General features: G+C 44.0%; 1 protein-coding gene across 1 annotated transcript in view; it reads right to left on the minus strand.

The window, feature by feature from the left end:
- The window catches only part of ARHGEF5 (Rho guanine nucleotide exchange factor 5), a 70,339-nt gene extending 58,704 nt beyond the window's left edge, over window positions 1-11,635 (minus strand). Inside the window, exon 1 of the mRNA XM_081191524.1 lies at window positions 11,462-11,635. The gene's annotated coding sequence lies outside the window, so the exon portion shown is untranslated. The remainder of the gene's footprint in view (window positions 1-11,461) is intronic.
- Window positions 11,636-11,845: the final 210 nt, after the last annotated feature.

The raw sequence follows: 11,845 nt of genomic DNA on the forward strand, positions 1-11,845 counted from the left end.
CAGTGTAATTGCTAAGATTTAATTACTGCCTTATTCCTTTGCAACTCTGCAAGTGTATGCAGTGGTTTCATTTTTAGCAACCATCAGTGTCGTGTTTCTATAGCTGAGGTTCTTAGACCATGCCTGTTAATTAAGTCAAGACCTCATAAATTTTGATTGGCTTTTGTAAACAAGTTGGACAGCTCTTGGTGGTAGGCTAAGATTGTCTAAAGGAAAAAAAAGTAGGCCTACAGTTTATTCAGACACTGAAGCAAGTCTATTTCACTTGTGTTCACTTAGCCACAAAAGTTAGGCGCATGATTTTAAGAGCATGTGCCTTTCCAGACACAACTACTGACTATTGCTAACTCAAGAAGAGGTTTCCAGCTTAGAATTGTTTGTCCCTCCAATGCAAGATGTAAAACTTTATAAACAATGCTTGTGAGAGACTTGCATTGTTAACATTTTAAAATTCATGCGTCCATCTGAGCACACAGCAGAACTGTGTGTCCTGCATGGCTATAAAGTGCTCAGAGGTATTTTGTCCTAGTAAGTGTTATTTATATTTTGTTAAGTAAAAAGGAAAATAATAAATAAAACAAAAATGTGCCAAGATTACTCGGGTTCTGCGCTAAGAAAAGATGGAGTTTGCATCTTGTATCAATTATACAGATACTTGCATATTTCCACCTTATTTTGCATAACGTATGAAATTGTATTTGCTAGTCAAAAGTAGGAGTGTGTTTTGGGCCTCTCCCCTCATTTGTTACTTCCCTGCTCTCCAGAAGTTCCATAAGTCTGAAGTATTTTGAGGGCATCCGTCCCTTCAAACTACTGAAACGTTATTCAGCTATTAAGTTGTCCCAAAACAGTATTCAGCAGAATGACTTAGGATGGACTTTTAAGTAATGATCAATGAGATGCTTATCCTATTCAAGCTGAAATATTCAGATTTTGGGGTATATGGTTATCATCTGCTTACTGTTTTGCTTATTGGCTAGATTTTATTCATTTGCATCAGGTTACTTTTTTATTTATTTGCCTTTTAAAAATTCAGCCATGTTTACTCAAAAAGATAATTACTCCAGAGTGAGTCTATATTAGCAAGAGGCCTTCAGGATTGCAGGTCCATGGATATGTTTTATTCTCATTTCATTATTAGATGCTGCTTTAATGTTCCATGACATAAGATATCGATATTCAAAAACTTTTGCCACAACAAAATTGTATAACCACTGTTCATATTTACTCTGCCATCCTGTGGCAACTATGGACAATTTCAAGTCCCTTGAGGAGAAGGGAGGCAAAAGCCCAGAGCTAGGACTGTGGAAGGAGTGCAGAGAGAATGCCATGGTGCACCTGTAGCAGCACAGCTGAACACCTTCATCTGCCTCAGCAGCAACAGAACATGTCTTTCTCACAGGCATAGGCAAACTTGGCCCTACAGATGTTTTGGGACTACAACTCCCATCATCCTTAGCTAACAGGACCAGTGGTCAGGGGGATGATGGGAGTTGTAGTCCCAAAATGTCTGGAGGACCAAGTTTGCCTATGCCTGCTCTTCCATATCGGATGCTACAGCCATAGCAGGTGCTGTAACTCTCCAACAGCTTGCCTTCACCTCTGAAGAGGCACTCTCCCACTGCCCACACTGGGCTTTCGATACATTAGTTGCACACATCTCTCTCTTCGCACACATATCCTGACAGCCAAACTGGTGTATCTTCCATAGAGAGGAGTACCAGAGCAGAGGAGGAAAGGGTGGGTGGCACTCTCAGCAAATGGCACACCTGCCAGCTGCTGGGTCCACCTTCTCAAGCGAGGTAGGCATCCTGGGAGGGCAGAATCTCTTAAAGGCACCCAGAAAGGAAGATGCAAGAGAGACAGAGAGAGGCAGGTGTATAACAAGAAATAAAGTAGAGAGGCTGCTGCCTAGAAGGGGTACCCTTGGAACTGTGATTAGTGAGGAATCTGGAGAGGCTCTGTGGAGAGGTGGCAGCAATCTTCCATAATATGAAAAAATATAACGTCAGTTGCAAATGCAGGTATCTAATATTAAGGAAATGTTCAGAGAAAATCCAGTTGATATTTTACACTGGAATCTGCAAGTGAGAATTCTGACAGCAAACCCCTCTCAACTCTAGCTAGTAGAAACCCTTAGCTTTCCCTGCCTCCACTGGAAAATTAGAGAAGGTGGCTCTATATTTATAATGTAATTCTCTTCTACAGGACCTAGTGGTCCTGGTCGTCTTCTACAAGACCACCAGTGCAACCGCAAAAAGGTGCTAACTCATGAATTACGATTTTGCAATGCTACTGACAAGTGGAGGAGGAGACCACATCCAGAAAACGCATGACTTCTTCATTTTGCCACAATATTTTATACATCTGAATATGCACCTCTACAACCTTGTGAGTGCCAGCCATAGAGATGAGTCCTCCAGAACTGTCCCCAAGTTCTATGCACTATGACATTGTATAGCGTGACCTTACATAGTTGAATCGGAAGAGATTAATCTGTCTGTCTAAAGAACATTCGGGTGCATGTATGACTACACCCTTATTCCATGTACTTACCCCAGGTTGTTAGACTAGTTTTAAACTGGCTTTGCTGGTTGGAATCACCCCTTTATTAACTATTTTAAGCATCACATTTTTACTGAGAAATGGCCTACTTACAACTTCATTTGTTCCATTTTTATTTTATTTTTTAAACTCGCTTTTCGGGAATCTTCTCTCACAAGGTGGTTCACTACATCATCATATAAAAATAATATACCAATTGTTTAATACAATCTCATTAACATTATAAAATAGTTAGCCAGCCTTAAAATAAGAGGAGGTTCATATGGGTGCAAGTGATCCTTCAAATAACCCACTCCCAAATTGTTTAAAGCATAAAACCAAGACCTTAAACTGGGCCAGAATTAAACAGGCAGCCACGCACAGACTGGGTGAAATATAATCCAAATGTCTAGTTTCTACAAGCATTATAGTGGCCACATTCTGCACCAATTGAAGTTCCCTAATTATTTAAAAGGGGAGTCCCATGATTAACCCATTGCAGTAATGTAGCCTGGGTAAATCACTGAGGTAAGATCTGCCTTCTCAAAATAAGGCTGCAGCTAGCAAAACAACTAGGGTTGATAAAAGTGCTTCTGGCCTTTGATACCACCTGACATCCCAAAGATAATGCAGAGATCTCCCAAACCCCGTCCTTGGCTCTTTAGGGGCCGGCAACCACATCCAGATCGGCAGATTTCCTGGTCTACAGTACATACATCTTGCCTAGATTAAGATTTCCACCATGGTGAAAAAGAGAGGTAGATAGTTATCTGCATATTTATTATCAGGAGGTCATACCTTCTGGTGACTTTGCCCTCTGGTTTCATGTAGGTGTTGAAATGTTTGGAGGGTCAGTTGAGCCTTGAGGCACTCCAAAGGCCAGTAGCCAAGAAAGGAAAGAAAGGTTCTTGAGAACCTTCATCCACACTGAATTAGATCTACTGCAGTACGGTGCCCTCAAGCCTCATCCCAGAGAGATATTCTGGAAGGAGAACACAATGGTACTGGAAACCATTGAGAAGTCAAGGAGAACATTCCTCCCATCCATTCCCCAGTTTAAATCATCTGCCAAGGCAGTTTCTGTCTCAAAGCCATGATGGAAGCCAGATTCAAAGTTAACTCAAGAGTTAACAAAACACCACCCACTCCAGCGCCTTCCTTAATAATGGCAAATTACAGACTGAGTGATAGTTTCTCAAAGACATATATTTACATAAATGAACACGTAAAATTTAGGTCAGGTTAGTTTTTCCCAGGCAGATGGCAGCCTTAAGTAGAATGACAAGATAGAATAAAGGCTGAGGCTATGACAGGTTTCCTCAACCTCGGCCCTCCAGATCTTTTGAGACTACAATTCCCATCATCCCTGACCACTGGTCCTGCTAGCTAGGGATCATGGGAATTGTAGGCCAAAAACATCTGGAGGGCCGAGGTTGAGGAAGCCTAGGCTATGGCAATCCACTCAGGCAAGCATTGAACATGGCCTCAAGAGCCTTTGAGGGTCATACTTGCTGAACCGAATGTTTTGGACTTGGGTTATAATATAATTATAATAACAAAACAGTAACAATTTATTATTTATAACCCGTCCAACCGGCTGGGTTGTGTTTTGACTGGTAATTATATTTAATTTTTAAACTTTCAAGTATTGGAGGTTGGCTCTGTTGTCATGAAAAACACTAGCAACTAATGAGAAACATCCATATCCAGCTTTTTGCCATGGAGACAAACCGAAAGCTGCACAGCGGAGTTCTTCAAACCATGCGCCAGAGGTGAAAACATTACGTTTTCACTGAACCCAGTGAGGGCGCTTCCCAGCTATAGCCACTGCTCCACCAGTCTGCCTTCACCTTTGGGCAATGTAGTAAGGGCTATTCATTAGCAACCATGGGTTCCCCCTAACAATCTATTTATTGAGCACTCATTCTCATTTGTTTGTGATGAGGTTATACAAACTATGAGCGTTCATCCTGTATTAATCGTAATTTGCTTGCAAGGTGTTTATATGTCTTCCTATTAATCATTCCTTTATCCCACACTTTTCAGTGCATTTCCTGATCACTTTCCAAACTTCGAAAAGTCAGGTTCTTTTTTTAAAGTGGGCGTTGTACTTGGATGACAGAGCCCTTGAGTCAGATGTGCTGACCCAAACTTACAGTATGTGTTTAACTCCCTCCCGCAAAATAGTGACAATCTGGAGACACCCTGTTTCATTCCTATCCTGTTCATGCATTCAGAGGCTTCTAAAGGATTTTTTTAAAAAGAAAATGAAGCAGTATTTCTCTGCAAAGATAAATATCTACCAGGATTCATTCCTTGCTCTAATTTTCCTAAGTAGTGAATGGAAGCAAAGTGAAGTATAGTTTTTCTACTTGGAAAGAAGAGTCATCAACTTCGATAGGACTTACTCTCAAATTAAGAGTGCAGAGGACTGAAATCACTGAGGACTTCCGCTTTCTGTTAAAATAGACTAGCCAAGAAATCAGGGGCAACCTATGGGTAACACAATTTTCAGTGAAATGCAAAAATATTCAATTTTGTTGCAAAGTTAAAAATACACTCCTTTTGCAGTTTAAGTCTTTATATTAGCTGTATTCTTGCTTATATACCTCAATTTATCCACAGCAATATCTTCAACCCAAGACAGGCATCCTTTTTGGAGCAAAGGGATTCATGTCTTGTGTACGATTGTCTGGTAAGTTTGGCTCATTCAGTTTGGAGGACAAGAGCCACCGACTAAAGAGTTACTACTCCAAACATTGCAGTTTAGGCTTACACCTAGGATGTTGTACATGAACACTTAAAATGTAATGTGTGAATGAGACAAATGGATTGGCTGCAGCTTCAGATCTTTCACCCCAGCAGCACGTGAATTAGAAATGTGCGTTGGGGTTAGAAAGACTGCAGTATTGGTTGTGAAGCCAACCAAAAGTGATAGGAGCATTAAGCAGCCTGTTTATTCAGAGAAACCTTCCTGGAATACAAAAGAGAATTTGCAAGTTGCAAAACATCACTGGAGAGGAGCATGAGTTGCCAACCTTCTTAGACCAGCAGGTGCATTTTGATTTTTGACACAACACGTATTTTGTGTTTTTTTCTTGTATTTTTATGCTGTGAACTGCCTGAGATCTTCGAATGAAGAACGGTATACAAATTTAACAACAACAACAACAACAATGCTGTAGTAGCTCTCACAAGGCCTGTGTAACGAGAGAGAAAGAGACAGAAAATACATTGGAGATTTCATGTGATGGAAAAGAACTGCAGTCTAACCTTTTCCCTGATATGCTAGGGAGGTTGGGGGGAAAATGAGGGGTTGATATGGAGGAACAATATCCCAGTTGCAGCATGATACTGGGATACAATATCCCAGTCGCAGCATGAAGTAATTAGTATAGAAGTAGTTCTATACAGTGGTGCCCCGCAAGACGAATGCCTCGCAAGACGGAAAACTCGCTAGACAAAAGAGTTTTCCGTTTTGGAGGTGCTTCGCAAAACGAATTTCCTATGGGCTTGCTTTGCAAGACGACAATGTCTTGCGAGTTCCTGCTGGTTTTTTCCCCTCCCCCCTTTTTTCTAAGCCGCTAAGCCGCTTATCAGCTGATCCGATCAGCAGATAAGCCGCTAAAAGCCGCTAATAGCGCTAATAGCGCTAATCCGCTAATCCATCAGTGGGCTTGCTTCGCAAGATGAAAAAACCGCTAGACGAAGAGAATCACAGAACGGATTCTTTTCGACTCGCGAGGCACCACTGTACTCTTGGTGCAGGTCAAGTTTCAGACCTTAAATGCCTGAAAAGCAGCTCTGAGGACCAAAGTAGATGCTAGGCTAAAAACCTGGCTTGTGCAACTTGTGACGCACCAAGCCCACTGCAAGGCATTAGGAATCGATGAGTTCAGAAATCTCCCGGGACAGTACTGTATTTAAAAAGGTCAATGTCAAATAGCCAGCAAGCCACAGCACACTGCTAATGAACCGCATTCAGGCTGTCCAGCCACAGATTGTGCAGATCTGCATGGAACAAAAATGGCAGCCCTACGCTTGGCTCCCTCTCTCCATCCACAACCAAGCTGGGTGGGGCTGATGAGGAGCAGGAGTTCAAAACATCTGATGGGTCCCAAGTTGGGGGAGGAGGATCTAGGACAGTGTAATTCAACTCTGGGTCTCCACATGCTGTTGGACTACAACTCTTGTTCATTGCCTCAACTGGCTGGGCATTGTGGGAGTTGCATTCCAATCTCTGGGAACCCAAAGTTGAAGAAGACTGACATGGGATAACCTGATGCCACATGTTCTGCAAAGCGTGTTCTCCTTCATAGCGTGTTCTCCTTCATAGAGAGCACGTGTTGTGGTGGGGTCTGACAGGCCACCCCTCTGTTGCTGGGCAGGATAGTTTGGATGACCATCCGCAGTGATTGGGCGGTTGGGTTACTGGGGAAATCTTGGTGTTGCCATTTAGGGGGACAGACCAAAGGTTATATAATTAGGTCACGCAGCACTGACTGGGCTCTTTTGCTGTGTGCATCGGATCACCCGCCCACCCTCCCTAATTTAGGGCTCTTGCGTTGACTTTGCTATGCCTGTCATGGGGTTGTCTGCTTTTGGGGCAGGGGCCTGGTAGGAATTTTGTCCATTTGGCTGATTGGCTGGTGCCATTTGGTTTTTGCCTACATCACAACTTGTAAGGTTGCGGTTAGGCATTGGTTTAAAAACTGGTTGGTGGAGGGGTAAGGATTGGCGGTGCCTGCCCCTCCAATGCTGCTGCGGAAAGGGAATTCCGTTAAAGGAATCCAGGGGCTTTCCATTCTTTCGTCCATACCCCTGCAGGGGGCTTAGGGCTGTGCAAGCCCCAGGGAGCATGAGTGGGGGTCAGTGGCGTAGCGTGGGTTTTCAGCACCCAGGGCAAGGCAAGTAATTTGCGCCCCCTATCCCATGGATTTGCGCCCCCTAACACATGGATTTGCGCCCCCTAACCCTAACCCCCAGATGTTGCGCCCGGTGCGGCCGGCCCCCCCTGCACCCCCCACGCTACGCCACTGGTGGGGGTGAGGGTCTGGTGCCTGGCTCCATGCTCTCCCCAATATTGTTTTCCCTTACTGTCTTTCGCTGGAATCCGGAAGTCAGTTCTGTCCTGGGGCGGGGACAGATCTCGGAACCAATGCCTAAGCAACCACTCACATTTATGTATTTTAATACAGCCAAATTTATGCCAAAAACAAACATTCTGTGTGAATTGTGATTTATTTAGGGGTGGCTTGGGGGACCTTAATATGCAACTAGCTGCAGTCACTGATATAGAGCCAAGATGGGGGAACGCAGAATATCGTATTAGGACATTTGTACTAGACATGATGGAGGGGAAATTCTTTCCTATTGCAATAAATATGGAATGAAGCACAGCTATGAACTGAACCTGAATACGAGCAGAAATGCATTTTATTATGGGGGACATAGGAATGAAAGAAATGGTAGGATTTATCGCCAAGGCCTGTGGCAAATATAAGTAAATTTACTCAGGCTGGTACTACACATTTCAGGGCCAGTCCACGTTTCCTGTAAACATAGGAGTCTTGGTTGACCACAAACTTGGCATGAGCCAACAGTGTGACGCGGCAGCTAAAAAAGCCAATGCAATTCTGGGCTGCATCAATAGGAGTATAGCATCTAGATCAAGGGAAGTAATAGTGCCACTGTATTCTGCTCTGGTCAGACCTCACCTGGAGTACTGTGTCCAGTTCTGGGCACCACAGTTCAAGAAGGACACTGACAAACTGGAACATGTCCAGAGGAGGGCAACCAAAATGGTCAAAGGCCTGGAAACGATGCCTTATGAGGAACGGCTAAGGGAGCTGGGCATGTTTAGCCTGGAGAAGAGGAGGTTAAGGGGTGATATGATAGCCATGTTCAAATATATAAAAGGATGTCACATAGAGGAGGGAGAAAGGTTGTTTTCTGCTGCTCCAGAGAAGCGGACACGGAGCAATGGATCCAAACTACAAGAAAGAAGATTCCACCTAAACATTAGGAAGAACTTCCTGACAGTAAGAGCTGTTTGACAGTGGAATTTGCTGCCAAGGAGTGTGGTGGAGTCTCCTCCTTTGGAGGTCTTTAAGCAGAGGCTTGACAACCATATGTCAGGAGTGCTCTGATGGTGTTTCCTGCTTGGCAGGGGGTTGGACTCGATGGCCCTTGTGGTCTCTTCCAACTCTATGATTCTATGATTCTATGATTCTAGACCTGCATCAGGGTGTTCCCTCTGCCCTCTCAGAACACTGGGTGCTATTCTGCCCCCAGCAGCTAATGACACCGTGTAGGAAAGGAGAAATGTAGGACACCGTGATGCTTAAACAGAGGAGGTGCTACAACATGTTACAGAGAATGACGTAATTTGCTAAATACACATCAGTCAATTAACACATTTTGCCATGTAAGATAACATGACAAAATTGGATCAGTAATGCATGGTAACAAAAATAAAACATTTTAAATTGAAGAATGCCTTACATAATTTGATAAACAACTGGTGCAAACATCTGCAACCTTTTGGTTATCTCAGTGTTTTTAGTTCCCACCAAGGCCATTACTGAAGGATGAACCATGCTATCTATAACTGGGTTACCCATTTAGTTTTGACAAAGGGCCAACCAATAAATTATGTCCAGTCAACTGAGTCCCAAAGCATCATATCCCATCTACGTATGATGGGTGGAGGACTCTTTATGCTGTGGTAGACAACTGGACTTAACTTTGCCATTTCTTTTCTTTTTACCAGGAGAGATGTTCACTGAAGGTAACTAGATTGGGTCTCCCTCTAACAGATACAGGCCTTGGTCCTGTATACCTGAAGGAGCATCTCCACCCCCATCGTTCAGCCCAGACACTGAGATCCAGCGCCGAGGGCCTTCTGGCGGTTCCCCCATTGCGAGAAGTGAGGTTACAGGGAACCAGGCAGAGGGCCTTCTTGGTAGTGGCGCCCGCCCTGTGGAATGCCCTCCCTTCATATGTGAAGGAAATAAGCAGCTATCTTCTTTTTACAAGACATCTGAAGGCAGCCCTGTTTAGGGAAGTTTTTAATATTTAATGCTGTATTGTTTTTAACACTTGATTGGAAGCCGCCCAGAGTGGCTGGGGAAACTCAGCCAGATGGGCAGGGTATAAATAATAAATTATTATTATTATTATTATTATTATTATTATTATTATTATTATTATTATTATTAGATCACATGTAGGACCTGCACATGCACACTACTGTATTCTTAATGTCAAGCACTGCACATGCAGCAACTCGCTATTGTGTGTGTATCCAGTTCAGGTGGAACCCATATATATATATACACACACACGTTTTCTAAAACTCACAAAATGACAGGCACAAAGTGATGCCTTGTATCACTCATCAGCCATGATGGCATGAATTCTACAGGGGAAGTGAATGAAAAGTTCATATTTAGTGCTAAAAATAATATACACTGGCTGCAATTAATCACTGGTTTTGTGCGTTGGTTACAGCTACTGGCCATCGATCGGAGAAAAACGTATCTGCCTGCGTCGCCAGATGCATTTTTCAATTTAAGAGAACCTGGATGAATTTCAAAATACAGATGCGCAATGCCTGCACACTCAATTCTCTCTTGCTGGATCAAGCTTAAATTTCTGGAATGGCCCTCCAACACCTTGGTGCAATTCAGCTGCCGAACATCCTGGGCTTCCCCCAAAGCTATTCTTTCTGAATGGCCCCTTCAGATGTCACCTATCAAATGCTTGTATCTCTATACTTCAACAGCCAACAAAGGTCAAGCACACGGATCTCTCTCTTCCACGGTGGCTTGGGGATCCATTCTTTGAAACCAGAATACCTTAGAAACCATAAAACTGCACTTTATGTTTATCTCGCGGTGGTTGTGAGTATATGGGGTGAGACGAACCCCTTTGCCTCTTTGTCACTGCAGTAATCACCTTTGCATACCATAAAAGTCATAAGACGTTCACAAATGAAGCAAGGGAAGAAGTCCAGAGTTCAGGCAGTCCATTTGACCTGAAGCTGTTGTCCTCAGCAGCCCCTTCAGTTGGGACCAGAAGCTGCTGCCCAGTGGGAAGAAATCCACTTTGATGTGGGGATCAGGCAGGCCTCAACTTCAGGTCCTGTCTACGGACAAGAGGCTGACAAGAGATCTACTTAGCAACTACCGGACACAAACTTTTCAAACACTGCATTAGTCCCAGGAAACTTGTTTATCATTAGATCCGACTCCTTTCTTGTTAAAAATCTTTACTAGCAAGAGGCTGAGCTCAAGCTGTGTAGCTACTACACGGAAAGACAAAGGTTGTGACTTATTCCCGACTGCCAGTTTTCTTCAAGGTAGATGAGACGAGCAGTGGCGTAGCATGGGTTGTCAGCACCCGGGGCAAGGCAAGTAATTTGCGTCCCCTAACCCGTGGATTTGCGCCCCCTAACCCTAACCCCCAGATGTTGCGCCCGGTGCGGCCGGCCCCCCCTGCACCCCCCACGCTACGCCACTGGAGACGAGGACCCACCTGATGCCCCTGGCAGAGGGGAACGCTAAGAAACAAATCCAGCACGCCCATAAGACCTTTACAGGATATATCCACAACAACAAAGATCAAACCCAAGTCCAGAGTTATTAGTCACTCGATAGCATAATTAAAAAAAAGGAATGAACTTCACTCTACATTTTAAAATGGTGGGTCCTTTTCTTCTCCCGAAATTGCCTGTCAGACCCCATTACAGTCTTGATTAAATGTGACACAGCTCAGCTGGAATTCCTGTACAAGGCCCCACGGGAGCCTCTCTCCCTCTTTCTCTTTCTCTCCTATTCTTCTCCCAGGAATGTTGCAACAGAGCAGACTTTCCCTCCTTGTATCGTAACTTAGAGACAAGATCAAATTCCCTTACCTGACTGGTGTCACATCTTGAACTTTGAAAGGGTCTTTTCCCGTAGATCTGGTGTGGATCCTCGCTGCTGCTCCTGGGGCCAGGCTAAAGTTTTTTCTCCTGGTTTCCCCGAGGCTGGAGGTATTTTTGTCTGTGTCTAACTTGTTCAGGTGAGTACAAATGAGCACACCTTCCTGAGCTGGGAAAGACAGGAAGTTAGGAGAGCCACAAGCTGATTGGTCTGCTTCAGAGTACAGAGTCTAGTGAGGAAACAGAGACTCCTCAGCCAGGTGGGGAGAGGAGGGAGGGAAACAGAGCACAAAGAAAAGCAGCGGAGGCAAGTCAGAGATCACTGACTTCTATCTCTCAGTTGAGTGGAAACTGAAACACACCAATACTTTGCAG

The sequence above is a fragment of the Podarcis bocagei genome (assembly GCF_964188305.1).
Source record: "Podarcis bocagei genome assembly, chromosome: 4".
NCBI lineage: Eukaryota > Metazoa > Chordata > Lepidosauria > Squamata > Lacertidae > Podarcis > Podarcis bocagei.